We start from the raw sequence: 18,486 nt of genomic DNA, 5'->3' as shown, positions 1-18,486 counted from the left end.
TGTGTATGAACATGAAATAGCTAATACCTTTTCAAAACAGCTCCTTGTACCTCATCTGAGGTCACTTTGTAACTTATAGCTAGTACATTAAACAGAAATGTAGATGTTTAAGAGTGGAACAGTAGCTCCTAGATCTAAAAATTGTAGCACTTCTAAATTAACAAGCGAAAAAATATCAGATCAGCCGCTCTAAGGAACAAAGTAAATTCAGCAAAAATAAATAGGACATACAAGTAGCTAAATGGAAGCTAGATGAATTTTGCCTATTACCAAGTGGACTGTCAGCATGGATTAAAGAGCACAACTGTATTTTTAGATTAAGGGAAGGCAGAGATGAAAAAACAGGTGGGGTGATGTTATTGGGCAAATGGGAATTTAAGAAAGGTTGAGACTATCAAAGCAGGAACAGGACAAACTGGGATTTTATATACTGTAATCGTGACTTAAATTGGAAATATGGTAGTCAAACTTGATCTACCTCTACCCAACTGTAAAAGCAAAAAAACCTCCCAAAAAACATATGAAACTTGATAAGAACAGTCTTAGTGGGGCTGTTGAAAATACCTCTTAACAATGACCAGACTATCTAGTAGGCAAAACAAAGTATATGAATAAAACAACTATGCAAAGAACATACTTTCTGTGGAATATGTAGGATATGTATTTGTCCACTTAAAATTTTCAAGGGTCTTTTCTGATCAATAAAGCTAGAAATGAAGTAAAGATAAATTCTTAGTTTGAATTGAGAAATTATGAGATTAGATACCTAGATTCAATAAGAAATCAAAATAAACCATAACAATGAAAAGGGAACATTTTGTACCAAAAATAATGGGACACAATTTACGCTGAAATCTGAGGGCATGTGTTTGCATACTTTTAAGACTGAAAAATGAGCTGGATGCTAATTTCAGTAGTTTGGTAAGAGGATGAGACACTTATAATAAGTAATGTTTGTTGAACATATACAAATGCCAGGCACGGTTTTACATGCAGTAGTCCTTCCAGTGAATTAGGTGCTCTCATCCCATTTTACAGAGAAAACAGAGGCAGAAGAGGATTGGTCATTGTTCTAGATCACACAGCCTGACACTGAAAAGGCTGGGATTCCAGTGTAGGGAACTTGGCTCCAAGCCCATGACCTTGACCACCATGCTAGACATTTTCCTTCATGTTGAAGCTGAATGAACTAGAAAGAGCAAAGTTTAAAAGGACCTGGCTCTTTGGAAACTGAAATATATAAATCCCTGGTAAAGTTGATTCAGATAGCAGGAGAGTGAAAATATGATTGAGAACGAGAAAGGCAAACCAATAACATAATTAGAAGAGATTACAAAATACACAAGAACATTGGGTGTAACTCATTGGCAATGCGAAAACCTAAAGAATTTCACTTCCCTAGCAAAACATGAGTGTCCAAGATTGACTTCATGTACTTGGCAGGACAGGCTGTGTTATATTGTAACAACATTGAAATTTCAGTGGCTTGACACCACGAAGATTTCTTTCACAGATTAAACTGGACAAATAGGAATTTATTTGTCCTATATGTTCTTCATAGGCTAGCTGAGGACTCTGGGCCTTGGGTCATTGTCCTCTAGGACCAGGCAGGTGGAGTGGCCATTGTGAGCTGGTGATGTGGCAGGGGGTAGAATGGATAAATTGCATACTGGCTTTCAAAACTACTGCCGAGGAGTGACATCTATCACTTCTGCTACTAACCAGACAAGTCACTTGGTGTCACACAACTTCAAGGGGATGGCATAGGGAGAGCAATTCTCCAGAATTGCTGGTTCCCCAGGGGGGAACCAGAAATAAAGCCACAGAATGTTGTCCTAGTAGAACGTCTTCTAATTTTTATTTTAGTTATTTGTTTTGAGATGGAGTTCTGTTCTTCTGCCCAGGCTGGAGTACAATAGTGTGATCTTGGCTCACTGCAACCTCCGCCTCCTGGGTTCAAGAGATTCTCCTGCCTCAGCCTCCTGAGTAGCTGGGATTACAGGCACCTGCCACCATACCCGGCTAATTTTGTTTTTTGTTTTTTGTTTTTTTTTTTGAGACAGAGTCTCGCTCTGTCGCCCATGCTGGAGTGCAGTGGCGCAATCTTGGCTCACTGCAAGCTCCACCTCCCGGGTTTACGCCATTTTCCTGCCTCAGCCTCCCGAGTAGCTGGGACTACAGGCGCCCGCCACCACGCCTGGCTAATTTTTTGTATTTTTAGTAGAGATGGGTTTCACAGTTTTGGCCAGGCTGGTCTCGAACTCCTGAACTCAGGTGATCCACTTGCCTCAGCCTCCCAAAGTGCTAGGATTACAGGCGTGAGCCACTGCACCTGGCCTAATTTTTAATACCCACATTATCATAGAATATTTGTATCTCAATATTTTTTGGGCAGTTTTGGAAAAATTTGCTTACATTTAAAAACTTAGTGCAACATTTTAAACAATCTGTGGGGAAAGTTCATGTTACATTCCATGTAAAGGTAGAACTTCAGAATCCTCAACAAAAGTGATAGGTGTCTCTGATGCGCCAAGAAAAGCACCACAGGTTTACTGAATGCAAAGCAACTGTATTAATTTTTGGTGATGAAGAAATAATGTTTTAAGCTTTTTATGTGTCAACATTACAGTTTGCTATTTTCATACAGGCACTTAATGTGTTTTACTTAGATTTTAGGAAATTGTTGGGAAGTTTTGGGTTCTCTGTAACACATTACAGTTTTTCCCTTTTAAAATACCAAGTGCAAGCCAGGCATGGTGGTTCAAGTCTGCAGTCCCAGCCACTTGGGAGGCTGAGGCAGGAGGATCATTTGAGCCCAGGAATTTGAGGCTAGCCTGGGCTAAAAATAAAAATACCAAATGTTGAAGGAACTGGAACTCTCCTACACTGCTGATGGAGATGTAAAATGGTACAACTCTACAAAAGTTTGTCAGGTTCTTAAAATGTTAAATATCTACTATATGACCCAGCTGTTCCATTCCCAGAGAAAAACGAGAAATGTACATGACTGTTCATAATACCTTTATTTGTAATAGCCAAGAATGGGAAATAATCCAAATGTCCATCCATGGGTGAATGGATAAACAATTTGTGAGATATGCACACAATGGAACATTACTCAGCAATGAAAAGGAAGAATGGACTATTGACACACATGACTTCGGTGAATCTCAGGATAATTATGCTGAGTGAAAGTAGTGAGACTCCCCCTGTCCAAAGGAAAAGAGTACACACTGATGATTGTGTTTATAGAAATCTCTAGAAAATGCAAACCATAGTGACAGAAAGGGTTTGGGTGGCACTGCGGGAGGGTGAGATCACAAAGGAACATGGGAAAACTTGAGGGAAACAGATATTCTCACTGTTGACCGTGGTGATGGTTTCAGGGGTCTATCCATATCAAAACTGTTCTGATGTGAAGCAGGAAATGGCTATGTTTGGAAGGTAGAGCTAATGACACCCCGCACTGCATTGACTCACAGGCCTTGGAGATGCTGGGATGAGGCCCTGGGCTGTTACGGTGCATGCTCCCTTAATTCCTAAAGGCATTGAGGTTGGCCTCTACTGAAGCTGAGTGTAAGTGAAGCCTCCAAAATAATTCCAAGGCCAAGATTCTGGAGATACCTAGATGGGCCCTGGGCTCTGGCAGGAAAAGGAACTAAGAAATCCTTAGTTTCCAAACACTTTTTGGGGGATTGCCCTTAACCTGCGGGCAGCAGGGAGCAACAAACCACCCACTGGCTACAGGTTCTGCCAACAATGGGCCGCTAGCAGCCCCTAATTCCAAGCCTGCAATCCCTACGAGCACCTGGATGAGACCAGAGAGGTCTGGGGGCTCCCCAACCAATCCCAAGATTCTAAAAACATCTGTACCAGCCCCTATCTTAGCGAGGCTGCTGTAGCCTCACCCTTCCCCAATCTCCCTACAGCCCTTTTGAGCTGCCTTCCCCCCCATGCTCCTCGGCGACCTGGCTTCTCAGATCTGCAGAGAATGGGAGGAAGCCAGCGTGATCCCCAGGCCTTTTGGAAGAGGCCTCGGGCTGGGCTCCGGACACCTGGCTCTTTCTGAACTGCGCCCGGGCGGCAGCGGCTGGCAGAGCCTGAGATGCGCGCAAACGGCCACCGGGGGCGCCAGGTATCTGCCCACTCACAGGGTACCTCTCTCCTGCAGGTGAGACGAGCCAGAGCAGGGTGTTGGAGAGGCCCTGAGAGCCGGCCAAGGCATTCTCTAGGGCTCCTGTGGACACCGGGGCGGATCTGAAGGGACCAATCCACGATCCCCGCACCCAGTGGCCACCTCCCTCATCTCTAAGTTCTGAGGGGGAAAGGAAAGAGAGAGGAAAGGAGGCAAGGAGGGCGAGAAACTGAGTCATAAGACTTTGGGAGACTCCTTCCAAGGTGTCCAAACCTTTGTTGGACTGCCCCGGGTACCCCCTCTACAGAGCACTGTATCTGGACTCCAGTCCTAGGGATTCTAGTTACCATCATTAACTGTTTTTCATCTTTGGCTGCAGTTTCAAATAACTGCTTTGAAAAGTCCTCATGCCCAGAACATTGGGAACTTACCCTTATTTTTCACTGGTCAAAGCAAGTCACAGAGCAATGTGAGCTTTCAGTGTGCCTAGGAGGACCATGAGTCTTTGGTGGTGTTACAAGAAATACTTGGGACCGTAACGTCCCCCCTACCCCCCAAACTGAGAAGGAGCTGAGAGACCAGAGAATGACTGTGCCAAGTCCACCTAGAGGGGCAGATGAGTTTATTAGGACTTACATACAGGACACTCCTGGACCACAGCAGGACAGCTCTAGAGATCTGCACAGCATCCAGTCTCTAAACTGCTTTTAAGCGAATTTTCTGGCTCTTGGCTTACTGTGTTTGAGTGATGAGGTTGTTTTTCTTGGTAGGTTCTCAGATACTCTCCAGGATGTTTGGGTTCTCAGGGCCACCTGCTCCTCTGCTGGGCACCATGGCCTCGGCTCACCTACCAGCCTTCAGGGTTCAGGTATTGGACATACAATCTTAAGTAACCTGATGGGGGAACCCTCACGCTGCAGGTGGACAGCACAATAAGCACAGTCCGGGAGAAATAGGACATGGGAAAAAAAGTTACCAAAGATAATGGCCTGGCAGTTTTACAGATACATTCTCTGTAATTTGAATCATAATCTATAAAATAGCTCATCCCAAAGCCACTTGAATTATTTTCAGATGGAATGTTCTCATATATTTTATTAATTTAGCATTACCTTAACATAAAAATGTGTATGAATTATATAGAAATATACCATGGTGAGTCTCACAATTATGAAACTAGATATAAAAGTTACAATTATGAGCAAACTGAAAAAATGTATTAATGGAATAATAATAGCAAACTCATTAAATGTGCTTACTATGTGTCAGGCACTATTCCAAGTGCTTTGCAATATTTAATCTCTGCACAATCCATTAGGTATTATTTTTATTCCCATTTTACAGATGTGAAAGAAATAGATGGATCTTTATTATACTCCTTGCTTTAGAGCTAAGATGAAAAAGTACAGTGAAGCTGCATGGAGAGCAGCAGCTCCATGGTGGGGAGATATCTTTTCCTGGCTTTAAAGAATGTGAAGATGCAGGCATAGCTGTCAGTTTGGGGAAGAGGTATAGCAATATGTGTTTCATACAAGATGACCACTAACGTGGTTATCCCCTTGTTTTTGTTGAGCAAAGTCCTATATCTTTATCTGCTGCAAGAGCCTGTGAGTTGATTGGGAAACTGATTTGAGGGAATGGAAACCAGTAACATGTAGGTAAAGACTCCTCACATGCTCAGTCCTTTTCTTATGAACCTTGCAAATCTATTCTTTCATTTCTATCTGCATAGAGATCTCTGGTGCCCTTCACCCCTGCTACCCCACCCTGACTGAACTCAGAAGACTGAGTCATATTCTAGAAACACCCATTTCCCTTTATCTGGCCAGTTATGTGTCTACCATTTCATTAGCATCTTGAATCCCAACTTTTATCAAGACCCCCTGGGAGGTGGGACAGAATGGAGAATGAGGTATGTAGCATTGTGGCCAGGGTTGTAGAAGGTGGGGAAGCAGGGTCATGGCCCCCAGTTCTTCTCTTGGAGGCCGATTGCTAGGCCTGCTCTTGTATGTGTAAGGGATAACTGGGCCCCTGCCCCAAGAGCCCAGTGTTTTATGAAGCCATCTTCTTGGAGTTCTCTCCATGCCACCAGCGGACACAATCTGAAAGGGCCCACATTCAGTGTGAACTGAGACACCCTCCTGAAGATATTAGGACAAGAAAAGGAGAAAGAGAATGGATTTTCTACTCCTGCCTATGCAGGTCATGGAAGCCCACTTTTTTTTTTTTTTTTTTTTTTTTTGAGACAGAGTCTCTCTCTGTTGCCCAGGCTGGAGTGCAGTGGCATGACCATAGTTCACTGCAACCTCCGCCTCTGGGTTCAAGTGATTCTCCTGCCTCAGCCTCCTGAGTAGCTTGGACTACAGGCACATACCACGCTTGGCTAATTTTTGTATTTTTAGTAGAGACGGAGTTTTACCACATTGGCCAGGTTGGTATTGAACTCCTGACCCCAGGTGATCTGCCAACCTCGGCCTCCCAAAGTGCTGGGATTACAGACATGAGCCACCACACCCGGCCGGAAGCCCACTTATTAAAGCAACAAATACTGAGTGCCTGTGTCACGCTTGGTATTGTTTCCAGTGCTGATACCACAGTGAACAAATAAAACTCTTGACTTTGTTGCACTTAGAGGGAGTGGGTACAGGCAACAAACAAGTATGAGGGGCAGTCAAGGAGGCTGGGGAAAGAGTACTCCTTTATTCTTGGGGTTCTGGGGGCTACCCTCTTTGAGGTGACCCCCAGGGGCCAGAAAGTTATGAGGGAGTGCATCGTGCAGACATCTGGGGGATGAGTATTTCAGACAAAGGGAACTGCAAGGAGAAGAGTGTAGAGGTGAAATTGTTCTTGGGTTTTTGAGGAAAACTGTGTGCAGTGCTAATGCAGGTTTAACAGGAACATGGGAAAATGCAGGTAGTTGTGTTAGGTTGTGGGAATCCAGGCAGCTGGGTAATGGCTCTTGGTACTGCTGACCAGGTCGGACGTGCAGCACCAGGCTTTCCAATCAACCCGACACTCCACTTCTCTCTTCACCAAGTGGTTATCCAGTAATTGTCTCTTGTTCTAATAACCAAAAACAGAGCCATCATAAACATTTTGAAACCAGTGGAACAATATTCCTGAAATACTGATTTTCAAGAACAACAGCTAGTATTATGATGGGCCTGTTTCCAGGAACAGACAGTTTCAATGAAAGTTCTGTCTTGGGATAAGAGCACTGAATGACAAAGTCCTCTATGCCAAGAATAGAAATTTGGAGTCTTCATTGTTGTCCTTGAATTCCTGAAATAACCTCAGAATGTCCTGATTTGATATTTACTCTGGAAGTATATTTGACATTTATCTAATTTTCTTCCATTTGGGCTTAAATTATTCATAAAGTTTAAAGAGGAGCAGTAATAGGACTACTTCAAAATAGCTCCTTAACCACACAGTTGTATAATTTCATGCCCATTTTATTAAAGGCATTCTAAGTGGTTCATTTTGACAAACGTGTTTATTTGGGGGGAAATGCAGCACAAAACAACTACAGTAAATAACGGTTGGAATGGCCAGCTGCGGTGGCTCATGCCTGTAATCACAGTACTTTGCAAGGCCGAGGTGGGTGAATCACTTGAGCCCATGAGTTTGAGACCAGCTTGGGCAATATGGTGAAACCCCATCTCTACTAAAATACAAAAATTAGCTGGGTGTGGTGATGCATGCCTGTAGTCCCAGCTGCTAGGGAGGCTGAGGTGGGAGGATCACCTGAGCCTGGGAGGTTGAGGCTGCAGGAAGCCATGATTACACCACTGCACTCCAGCTTGGGTGACAGAGCAAGAGCCTATCTCAAAAAACAATAAAAAATAAAAAAATAACTTTTGGAGTAAAGGCTGATAGAAAGGGGGATCAGCAACAATTTTCTCCAAAGGGCTAGATAGAAAATATTTTAGGCTTTGAAGGCCAAGAGGCAATCAAGGGTATTATGTAGGTATTTATATAACAACAGCAAAACACATTTCTACTTTTTTTTGGTGAAACTCAAAATATAATATTGCATACAATGATTTTGAAATACAGGTCTTTTAATGAGAAGAAGGGAATTCTTTTTTGGCATAAGTTTGCTTAATTGAAGCTGAAAGTTAGTGTTTCTAGTATCACATCAATTGCAAATGTTCTTGGCTCATGGGCTATATGAAAACAGGCAGTGGGCTGGATTTGGCCTATGCACCATAATTTTCTAACCCCTGGGATAGAAAATATGGTTTCAGTGTTTAGTCCTGGAGGTTCTAGCTAAAGTTGTAAGGAAAAGAGAGAAAAAAGAGAGCATGAAGCATAAAGATTGGAAGAGATACAGTGACATCATTTGCACATAATATGACTGTATACCTGTAAAACCAACAGAATCCACGAAGTATTAGAACTAATTTTATGAGAACTAATAAAAAATCTCATCAAAGTTGCTAGAGAGATCATCCTATAAAAATCAATAGCAGGCCAAGTGCAGTGGCTCATGCCTGTAATCCCAGTACTTTGGGAGGCCAAGGCAGGCGGATCACCTGAGGTCAGGCATTCAAGACCAGCCTGGCCAACATGGTGAAACTCTGTCTCTACTAAAAATACAAAAATTAGCCAGGCATGGTGGCACACACCTGTAATCCCAGCTACTCAGGAGGCTGAGGCAGGAGAATGGCAAGAACCCAGGAGGTGGAGCTTGCAGTGAGCTGAGATCGCACCACTGCACTCCAGCCTGGGCGACAGAGCGAGACTGTCTCAAAAAAAAAAAAAAAAAAAAAAAAAAATCAATAGCACTTTTCTATACCAGCAAAAACTAATGGCATTAACTGATGGTAAAAGAAAACAACAAACACCAAAAAACTGTGAAAGTATAGAGTTAATAACAAAGAATACACAAGAAAATTATCAAGGAGAAAGCTTTAAAATGTTAAGAAAGGACATAGAAGATGACCTGAATAAATCGACAGACATTTCATGCTCTTGATGAAATGAGTTAAAATTAAAATATTTCTATTCTCTCCTGGTAAATACCTTGTGAATTTAATATATGATAAATGTGGCACTAAGGACCAGTGGGGAAACACAGATTGTTTAGTAAATTGAGTCAGGAAAACTGGATTTGTAATTCATACCACATATAAAGGTAGACTCCAGATAAAGACTGAAATGTGAATGACAAAGCTATAAAGTTAATAGGAAAAAACATAGAATATTTTTGTGTACTAGAAGCAGTAAATAATTTCCAAAAGAAACCTTTAAAAGCATAAAACATAAACCTCCTACTGCCCAAAAAAAGATGAATCTGATTGCATCAAAGTTGAAAGACATCATGGACAAAGTTAATCAACAGTGACTGTGGGAGAAGATATTTGCAATATCTGAAATTAACAAGCAATGGTGTTCCAGGAACTCCTGCAAATATGCACAAGAAAAAGAGAGAAATTTGAATAGCATGAATAAGCAATGTACAGAAGAGGAAACCCCAAAGGCTAACAAGTAAAGGAAGAGACTTTCCAATTCATTAGCATCCAGAGAAATGTTAATTATATAACACTGAGATGCCAATTTACACCTATTACACTAGCAAACATGGAAAAGCTGGATAGGACCAGGTTGGAAGAGAGATGGAAATGCAGGAACCCTCGTGCACTGATGGTGGAAGTGTAGGTGAGTGCAGCCTTTCTGGAGAAAGTCTCAGGACTTAGTCAAATCATGTATATACATACTTTCTGGTGCAGAAATCCACTCTGGGGCATATACCCAAAGAAATCTCACGAAGATCCAGAAGAGGAAATGTATAATTATGTTCACTGCAGCATCATTGGGTTGGCAGGGAGTTAGAGGCAGTGTGAGTTTCCATTACTGGAGGTAACATGTGGATGCATTTGTAGAAGCCCTGAGCAGCAAATAGAAGCTTTCAGTCTGCTAAGAGTGATAGCCTCCAGCTCCATCCATGTCCCTGCAAAGAACATGATTTAATTCTTTTTTATGGCTGCATAGTATTCCTTGGTGTATATGTACCACATTTTCTTTATCCAGTCTATCATTGATGGGCATTTATGTTGACTCCATGTCTTTGCTACTGTGAAAAGTGCTGCAATGAACATACATGTGCGTATCTTTATAATAGAACCATTTATATTCCTTTGGGTATATACCTAGTAATGGGATTGCTGGGTCGAACGGTATTTCTCTTTAGGTCTTTGAGGAATCACCATAAGTGGGAGCTGAATGATGAGAACACATTGACACATAGAGGGGAGCAACACACACTAGAGCCTATCAGAGGGCGGAGGGTGGGAGGAGGGGAGAGGACCAGGAAAAATAACTAAGGGGTACTAGGCTTAATACCTGGGTGATAAAATCTGTACAACAAACCCCCACGACACAAGTTTACCTATGTAACAAATCTGCACATGTACCCCTGAACTTAAAAGTTTAAAAACGTTTAAAAAAAGAAGCTTTAAGTCTACGATCTTATGTATTTTCCCTTTGTCCCATCGGTTGCTTCCTTTTCTCTCTTTTTCTGCCCTCTTTTGGACTGAATATGTTATAATTCCATTTTATTTCCTTCGTTGGTTTATTAGCTATAACTCTGTTTTGTCATTTTAATGGTCACTTTAGGGTTTATAGTAAACATCTATACCTTATGGCAGTCTACCTTCCACAAATGATATTATGCCACTTCATGTATAATACAAGAATCTTACAGCAGTGTACTTTCCTTTCTCAGCCTTTTTGCTATTTTTGTCATGCATTTTACGACTATATATGTTAAAACTGCATATTACTGCTGAGTGTGGTGGCTCATGCCTATAATCCTGGCACTTTGGGAGGCTGAGGCAGGCGGATTGCTTGAGCCCAGGAGTTTGAGATCAGCCAGAGAAATATGGCGAGATCCCATCTGTACTAAAAAAATTTTAAAAATAAATTTGATGTGCATGGTGGCTCATGCCTGTAGTCCCAGCTACTCAAGAGCTTGAGGTGGGAGGGTCATCTGAGCCCTGGTTTGGAGACCGTAGTGAGCCTTGATTGTGCACCACTGCACTCCAGCCTGGGCAACAAGAGTAAGACTCTGTCTCAAAAAAAGAAAAACTGCATATTACTTTATTATTATGTTGTTTAAATAGTTATCTTTTTCAAAAATTTTAAGAAAAATATAAACACACTCATGTTGTTACCATTTCTGATGTTCTTCATTGCTTTATGTCCTACTTTCATCTGGTGACATTTTTCTTCTTCCTGAAGGGCTTCCTTTAATATTTCTTGTAGTAGTGTATGTTTCATCTCATGCATTGTAGTTTTCATCTATAGAAGTTCAGTTAAAATGACTATTTTAGTGTCTTTGTTGAGCCTAACATCCATGTAAGTTCTGGGTCAGTTTCAATTGATTTATATTTTTCTCCTCATTGTGAATCATATTTCTCTGCTGCTTTATGTACTAGGTAGTTTTTTAAGTTGAATGCTAGATAGTGTGATTGGATCATCTATTTCTATAATTATTTTTGAGCCTTGTTCTGGAGCACAGTTGAATTACTTGAAAACAGTTTATCTTTTTTGATATTGCTTTTTAGTATTTGTTAGTTGGGATAAGAAAAGCACTGAATTGAGGGCTAACTATTCTTTACCCTGAAGCAAGAAATTTCTGAGTACTCTACCCAATGCCCTGTGAATTATGAGGTTTTCCATATTTTTCCCCTAATGTATATAAAAACTAAACCCTATTTTCTAGACTTGAATGGATCTGTAATGTAATTGTCTTTTTCCTTTTTTTAGAAGATAAAAAGAGGAATGTTACTTTCTAGAAAATAATAGGGAGATACCGGAATCAAAAAAGAGACAAAAATACCCAATGCATAAGTACACAGAGTTTGGGTTGGAGGGTGGAGGAGGCCTAGCATGGGGCAGGGGCTGAAGGACTCCTAAGGAGACCTACAGTAGGCAGAGGCGTCCAGGTATCAAGAATTCAGATATCACAGCCTGGAAAGCTGTGATATCTAATTACATGTTAGCAAAACATTTGGTCAAATGGTTGCTTGTTGTACCTTGGAAGACAGACCTTGTGCTGACGAAGGCTGCAGAGCTAGGGGAATAGACAGGAATGATTTAGGGTATTGGCATATTGGTATTGTGTTGGCAACTGCTTGCTGCTTTCGACAAAACTTATGAGCAAGAGAGACTTGGAGTTAGCCCAGCTTCAAGTAGGGAGGGCATTACTAAAGGAGGCCTTCTCTGCCTGCAGCCTCCCTCTAAGTTGATTGAGGGTTGCTACTTCTATACCCCACAGCAAAGCAGTTTAATGACTGTGAAGTAAAAATCTAGGCTTAACCAAGAAAGGTTGTGAGCTTGCTGGCAAAAAAAAAAAAAAAAAAGGTGGGGGTGCTTAAGGATCCACCCCACCCAGATCCATTGTTTTAAGTGGTCTCAAAGTAGCCCCCATTAAATTAAGAGAAGGGGATGGGATAGGCAGAACATAGAAGTCAATCTAGGAAATACCAGAGTTTCCAGGCTTAAATCTATGTCTAGATAAGATTTGGGGGGTGTAGTTACCTGAACATGGAAAAGTCGAGAGGCAAATATAGCAGAAGTCTACTAAATTTTTGAGAAATTTGTATTGCCAAAAGAAATTTAGCCTTGGCCTATAGCAAAAGCATGATGGAGTCTCACCCTGTTACCCGGGCTGGAACGCAGTGGCGTGATTGCAGTTCACTGCAGCCTCAGACTCCTAGGCTCAAGGGATCCTTTCGCCTCAGCCTCTCAGGTAGCTGGGACTACAGGCATGCAACTGCCACCATACCCAGTTAATCTTTTCTTTTTTTGAGACAGGGTCTTTCTATGTTGCCCAGGCTGGAGGGCAGTGGCACAATCACAGCTCACTGCAGCCTCAAACTCTTGGCCTCAAGCAATCCTCCTGCCTCAGCCTTCCAAAGCACTGGGATTACAGGTGTGAGCCACCATGCCTAGCTGCATGTAATTCCATACTCCTCAAAATAATCTATCCAAACCTGCACAAGCAGGAAATGGGTAGTGATCATGAAGGATAAGGGACAAGAAAGAAACTTCCAGAGTCAGGGGCCACAGAATCCTGTGGACATAAGACCATGCTTCCACCAGTCTCTTTTTCTTTACCACATGCAACTCAGCTTTAACCATGCGAATAAGGACAATGTCCTAGGGGATAGTACAAACAAAGAACTGTGTTCCTGAATGACTACAAGGAACAGAGTTGCCAGCCAACTTGGATCATTTATGTTAGATTTTTCATAGAAGACAGAAATTAATTCTATCTTCATTAAATTACATGGATTATGATTGAGTCTCTTTTATAGCAGCCTAGTTTAGCAGGTTAGATAAACTAATGAAATGTTTAAAACCGATATATTTATCCTTTCCCACTAAACCTACTCCTCCAGCAGATTGCAGTAAATGGCAATTCCATCCTCCTAATTTCTTAGTCCAAAGTTCTTGGAGGCATCCTGTTGTAGTCCCTACCAGGTGCACAGTATCAAACCAGGCCTTGCATTTGTGAATTAGCTTGGTGCTTCCCAGAATTCTAGGCTGCAGATGCATGGAATGGGCGTGGGCTCTTGTCCTAAAAGTGTTAATATCCTTCAACCAAAGATCCCCAGGAACATACATGTAGTTGAACAAATTGGGTTGACTGTTGCAGCTAGGAAGAACACGCACCATTGGGAACCCATGTGTGTCTCCATAAGAGAGTGGTAGAAAAAAAGCTATAGGATTTGGAAAAAACCTACTAAGAAAGCTCCAGATTTGGTGCTGTCAGAAAAGGGGAAAATTTAACAATTGGATATCTCAAAAAATATTATCAATAGGGAGGAGAGACAAGCATGAGGATAAAGCTGTAATTGGTAAAGAAATAGCTGCCACTCATTTTAGCTAAGAGAGGCATATTTGTGGATTGCACAATGATCTTGTTTTTATGATTGATTGCAGAGTGACTTTGTTTAATGTTGATGTTTGATGAGATTGTGTATGTCTAACAGAACAATCTGGCTTAGCTGTGAGCAGCAGCCCAGCTTGTGAGCTTGTGATAGCACTGAAGCCCAGCTGTGAGAGTCCAGGATTGCTTTTTTTCTTTCTCAAATGAGTGGTGGTGCCTTATCACAGGCAGCCAGCCTCTCTCTGAGACTCCAGGTGAGGGAGAGGAGCTGTCTCAAATTCATTCTGCTCCTCAGAAGTGTGCATCTTCAGCCTGCATCCCTGTCTGGCCATTGTGACACTTGTTCCTGGCACTACATTGACTAAAGGTGCTTCTGAACTGTTCTAAGAACCCAGAAAATGATGCTGCTCTGGTCCATTTACCCTCATCATTCCCATCTGTTTTTTCTTTTTTATTTCTTTGGAAAGGGATTGTTCTGCTTCTTGGCGAGGCAAGGTGTTTCATGTCTTTAAAGAAACACAGCAGGTGGATCGCTTGAGGCCATTAGTTCAGCCTGGCCAACATGGCTAAATCCTGTCTCTATTAAAAATACGAAAATTAGCCAGGCATGGTGGTGCATGCCTGTAATTCCAGCTACTTGGGAGACTGAGGCATAAGAATTGCTTGAACCTGGGAGGCGAGGGTTGCAGTGAGCCAAGATCACACCACTGCACTCCAGCCTGGGTGACAGAGCAAGACTCTGTCTCAACAACAACAAAAACAACAACAAAAAGGCGGGGGGGGGGGGAATTCTGGATTTTTCTGTTTCTGATCTATGAACATTTCCTATTTTCCATTGGCTATTAATATTTCATGCCTCACTTGCACAAAATGTTTGGAGTTGAAGGGGTAGGTTTCAGTGTGAGCTCAAGCTGCTGTCTTGACTTGGAAATAGCAGAGGGCCTTTTCGTGCCTCCCTCTGGGCTGTAGTTTCCTAACACGTGGCACTACCCAGCCATCTCTCATCATCAAAGTGGTCCTCAATTGTTATTGTTATTAATTTTCTAAGTGTTCTCAAGGCTTTGCCAGGTCATGCACTTCTGGGCATCAGCTGTTCTTTCCCTTACATGCCAACAGTAAAAAATGAGAGATTTCAGTGTAACTGGTTGTCTTTCTACATAATCTTTTGCCATATTTCAACTAACCAGACAAAGCATTTGATCCAGGAGTAATAATCTGAATCTAATTTAGTCTTCTGATCTGGGAGAAAAGCAAGATACGGGGATCTTCAGCTGCCTAGAAAACCTTCTCTCATTAACCTTTATGCCTATAAGGACTAAGCCATTCTTCTTGCAGGACCCATCTTGCTCTGTCCTAACACCCATGGGTAACTTTTACATTTTTAAAAATCTGCTGTTGGTGGGAAAGGGTTATTAGTGGTGAAGGATCTTTCACATCCCTTTGCCCAAGCCTGTTAGCTTTCAAAAGAAGAAGTTAATAACATTCCCCATCAATGCCTCCTGACAAAACCAAGTACAGGTTGCTGAAGACAGGTATTGTTTGCATTTAATGAAATCTCACTTACTGTGTTCACAGTAGATAACTGTGGTGATTGAAGGGGGTTTTTCAAGAGTGCGAAAGGACACTGAACCCATCTTATAGGATGGATGGTATAGAGAAGCTAGGATCTAGAGGCATCTCTGTCAAGCTGGTATCAGCCTCAGCAGCATCTATCTGTCAGTGTCCCCAATTGAAAAGCGAATTCTAGGATGCAGAAATCATGGGGCAAGTCTTATATTCTTATATTATTTATAATGTTCTTATCGGATCACTAAGAAATTGGCAAATCAAAGGGCAAGCAGCACTCATGGGGACTTGGGATAACCAACAGGGAATTACTGCAGAGGAAGGAGAATCCTGAAGCTCAGAGAAGATTCTGAGACACTAGAGGAGGATTATGGGTTCAGGGGCAAGGAAGCCCCTTCATTCACTCACTGTCAGCCTCACATCCTCACAGATACAAAGACAAATTACATGACTGCAAGGTTAATGATTTATTGATCATGTAGAGTCAGGTGTTATTCATGTAGAGTTCCCCTGGCTGTGACAAAGACAGTCAGAAATTCAAAGAAAACCTTTGATTCTTGGTGAATTTCTGAGTCTTCTTAGGCAGTTAGGGAAGATCCTAAAGATGCAGGGATGACGTCTTCATGTGTGATATGATGGAAATCAGGTCACAGAACTTGTCATAAGAGGACATGGGGACCAGGAAGGGAAGATACTAGAGTCCAGGTGAGGAAGCATTCACTCAGCACTAATTAAGCAGAGAAGAGAGAGAACACAGGAACTTATTAAACATTGCTTGCATTGGATGAATGATGAAGAGAAATTCTATTACAGAGAAAAATGATGAAGAAATAGATCTGACCCTGTATTCTAACTTATGTTATATACCAGAATAGGGAGGGAGGATGTTGAGTAAATGACTTTTCCTTTTTTTGCTATTGTTAATGCCATCTTAACCTTCCCTCAGCTGAATATACGAAAAAGAGAAAGGAAGTAATAAAGGGTCCTAGGTTTGTTTCTGCCATCTTCAACGTCAGAAGTTTTGAAGAATTTTTGATAAATTGAGAAATAATGGCAAAATCTGTAGATATCTCTTATTAAATACTTGCTTTATGCAAGCTGCTAAGGCTTTCACATATATTATCTGAATAAAGCCCCACGATAAATCTAAGGTAGTTGAGAAAACTCAGGATCTATTTTCCAGGTTTGCAGAAAATGGAAAGACAGTTCCATTCCCAGGTTAGACGTCAAGGACATACAGAGTACAGAAGAAGAAATGTGGATTATAAGTTGGAGGGTGAGATGGTCTCCTGAGAGTTGGTCCACAAACACAGAAACATATTTGAGATTCATAAAACCTACTACTCTTTTTCCATTTCGAACGTGAAGTCTTAGTGATTTTTAGCACATCATCAATTACTGGGCCCTTTTCACTAGCATTATATCTACACAGCAACTCTGTAAACTAGGCATCATTGTTTCCTCTTCTTTTTTTTTTTTTTTTTTTGTCTTTTTTTAATTCTCCCTTTCATGGAGAATGGCGTCTTGTTATGTTGCCCAGGCTGGTCTTGGGCTCCTGGGCTCAAGCAATCCTCCTGCCGCTGCCTCCCTAAGTGCTGGGATTACAGGTGTGAGCCACTGTACCTGGCCCATTGCCTCCTTTTTATGTCTTAGGTTATTTGCTCAAAGCTTATAGGAGAATTGGGTCCTCTATCCAGGTCTTCCAACTCCAGATTTCAAGCTTTTCCCACAAGCTTCCCTACCAAATTATTTTTATGGTATCTTTGGGTGCAAACCCCTAATGCTTTTGGAAGGCACTGGTCCCTGAGCCACCCTCTCTCCACCGGAGTCAGAGATCACCAACCTGGAGTCCTAGGCTGCTCCCCCATCTCGGGCCTGGAGACAGCGATCTGTCGAGGGAGAACAGAACAAATTCAGACACCAACCCCAGTTTATTTTTCAGAGAGAAACCAGATGATTTTCCAAGTTAGCACAAAGGGGACTGATTTGGAGGGTATTACTTCCCCTGGATTGCTCCCTTCTGTAACATGGGAATTTAGGAAGAGAACACCAGAAACCCCAACTTACCAACTTTGGTCAAGTCAAATATGTTTTCCTTATCAATCCCATGTTCTTCACAATATTTCACAAACCTCTCCTTGAGTTGTGAGCTCACATCTGGTGTTCGAGCTGTGGGAAGAGTGACAGTAACTGCCATGTCTTGGGTATTCGTCATAGAGGCAAATGAGGGGACAGGGCTCAAGACGGATGGGAAAATGAATGGCAGCCATTGGATGCCCAGGCAGAAGTCTTGGGGGTGGGATATAATGTGTCCTAAATTTGACATCAGTAGCACAATGAAAGATCATAATTTCTTCTCACTGAGCTTGAGGGATTACCAAAGGTAAGCCTCTGTTTTCAGAGAAGGAGAGATGGCCCTGGATAAGGTGGGAAAGACCACTTTGTATCTAAGTTTCTTGTCTTCCCTCCTTTCCCCACCCCAAGATGAGTGTCAGCATGAAAATACTCTACCACAGAGCTCCAGCATTAGGAATGTTTCCCCATTCTTGATATTCTTGTTATAAAAAATATAATTATCATAGTCTGTTTCAAGTATGTCAACGACATTGTGTCCGTTATCTGTGGAGGAAACAACACAGCTCAGAACTCCTTTGGTCCATAGAAAGCAGTTGAAACCCTTTACCTGTTCTCTCCCACAACACAAGTTCAAGTGCATATCCCGTTAGAGATAGTGAGGATGTTGAATGTCTTCCATTTGCATCGTCCTGGGCTTCATGAGGCAAATTCTGAGAAAAGGGTAGGTTGACCACTAGCAGTCAAAAAATTTAGCCCCAGCAGCAACTCAGCCTTTAACATCCCCCCCGAGACCTACCCACCTCCAGCA

General features: G+C 42.0%; 1 protein-coding gene across 5 annotated transcripts in view; it reads right to left on the bottom strand.

Annotated features, from left to right (window-relative positions):
- Window positions 1–6,813: 6,813 nt before the first annotated feature.
- The window catches only part of ZNF883 (zinc finger protein 883), a 63,624-nt gene continuing 51,951 nt past the window's right edge, over window positions 6,814–18,486 (bottom strand). For all 5 annotated transcript variants that reach the window (XM_016961440.4, XM_016961439.4, XM_016961441.4 and 2 more), the window contains 4 exons: window positions 18,114–18,221; window positions 17,670–17,771; window positions 17,446–17,491; window positions 6,814–7,198 (listed from right to left, as the gene is read on the bottom strand). The gene's annotated coding sequence lies outside the window, so the exon portion shown is untranslated. The remainder of the gene's footprint in view (window positions 7,199–17,445; window positions 17,492–17,669; window positions 17,772–18,113; window positions 18,222–18,486) is intronic.

Source organism: Pan troglodytes, chromosome 11 (genome assembly GCF_028858775.2).
Source record: "Pan troglodytes isolate AG18354 chromosome 11, NHGRI_mPanTro3-v2.0_pri, whole genome shotgun sequence".
In the NCBI taxonomy this organism is placed as follows: domain Eukaryota; kingdom Metazoa; phylum Chordata; class Mammalia; order Primates; family Hominidae; genus Pan; species Pan troglodytes.
Note: the sequence above shows the minus strand (reverse complement) of the source record. Positions and strands in the feature narration are given on the sequence as shown.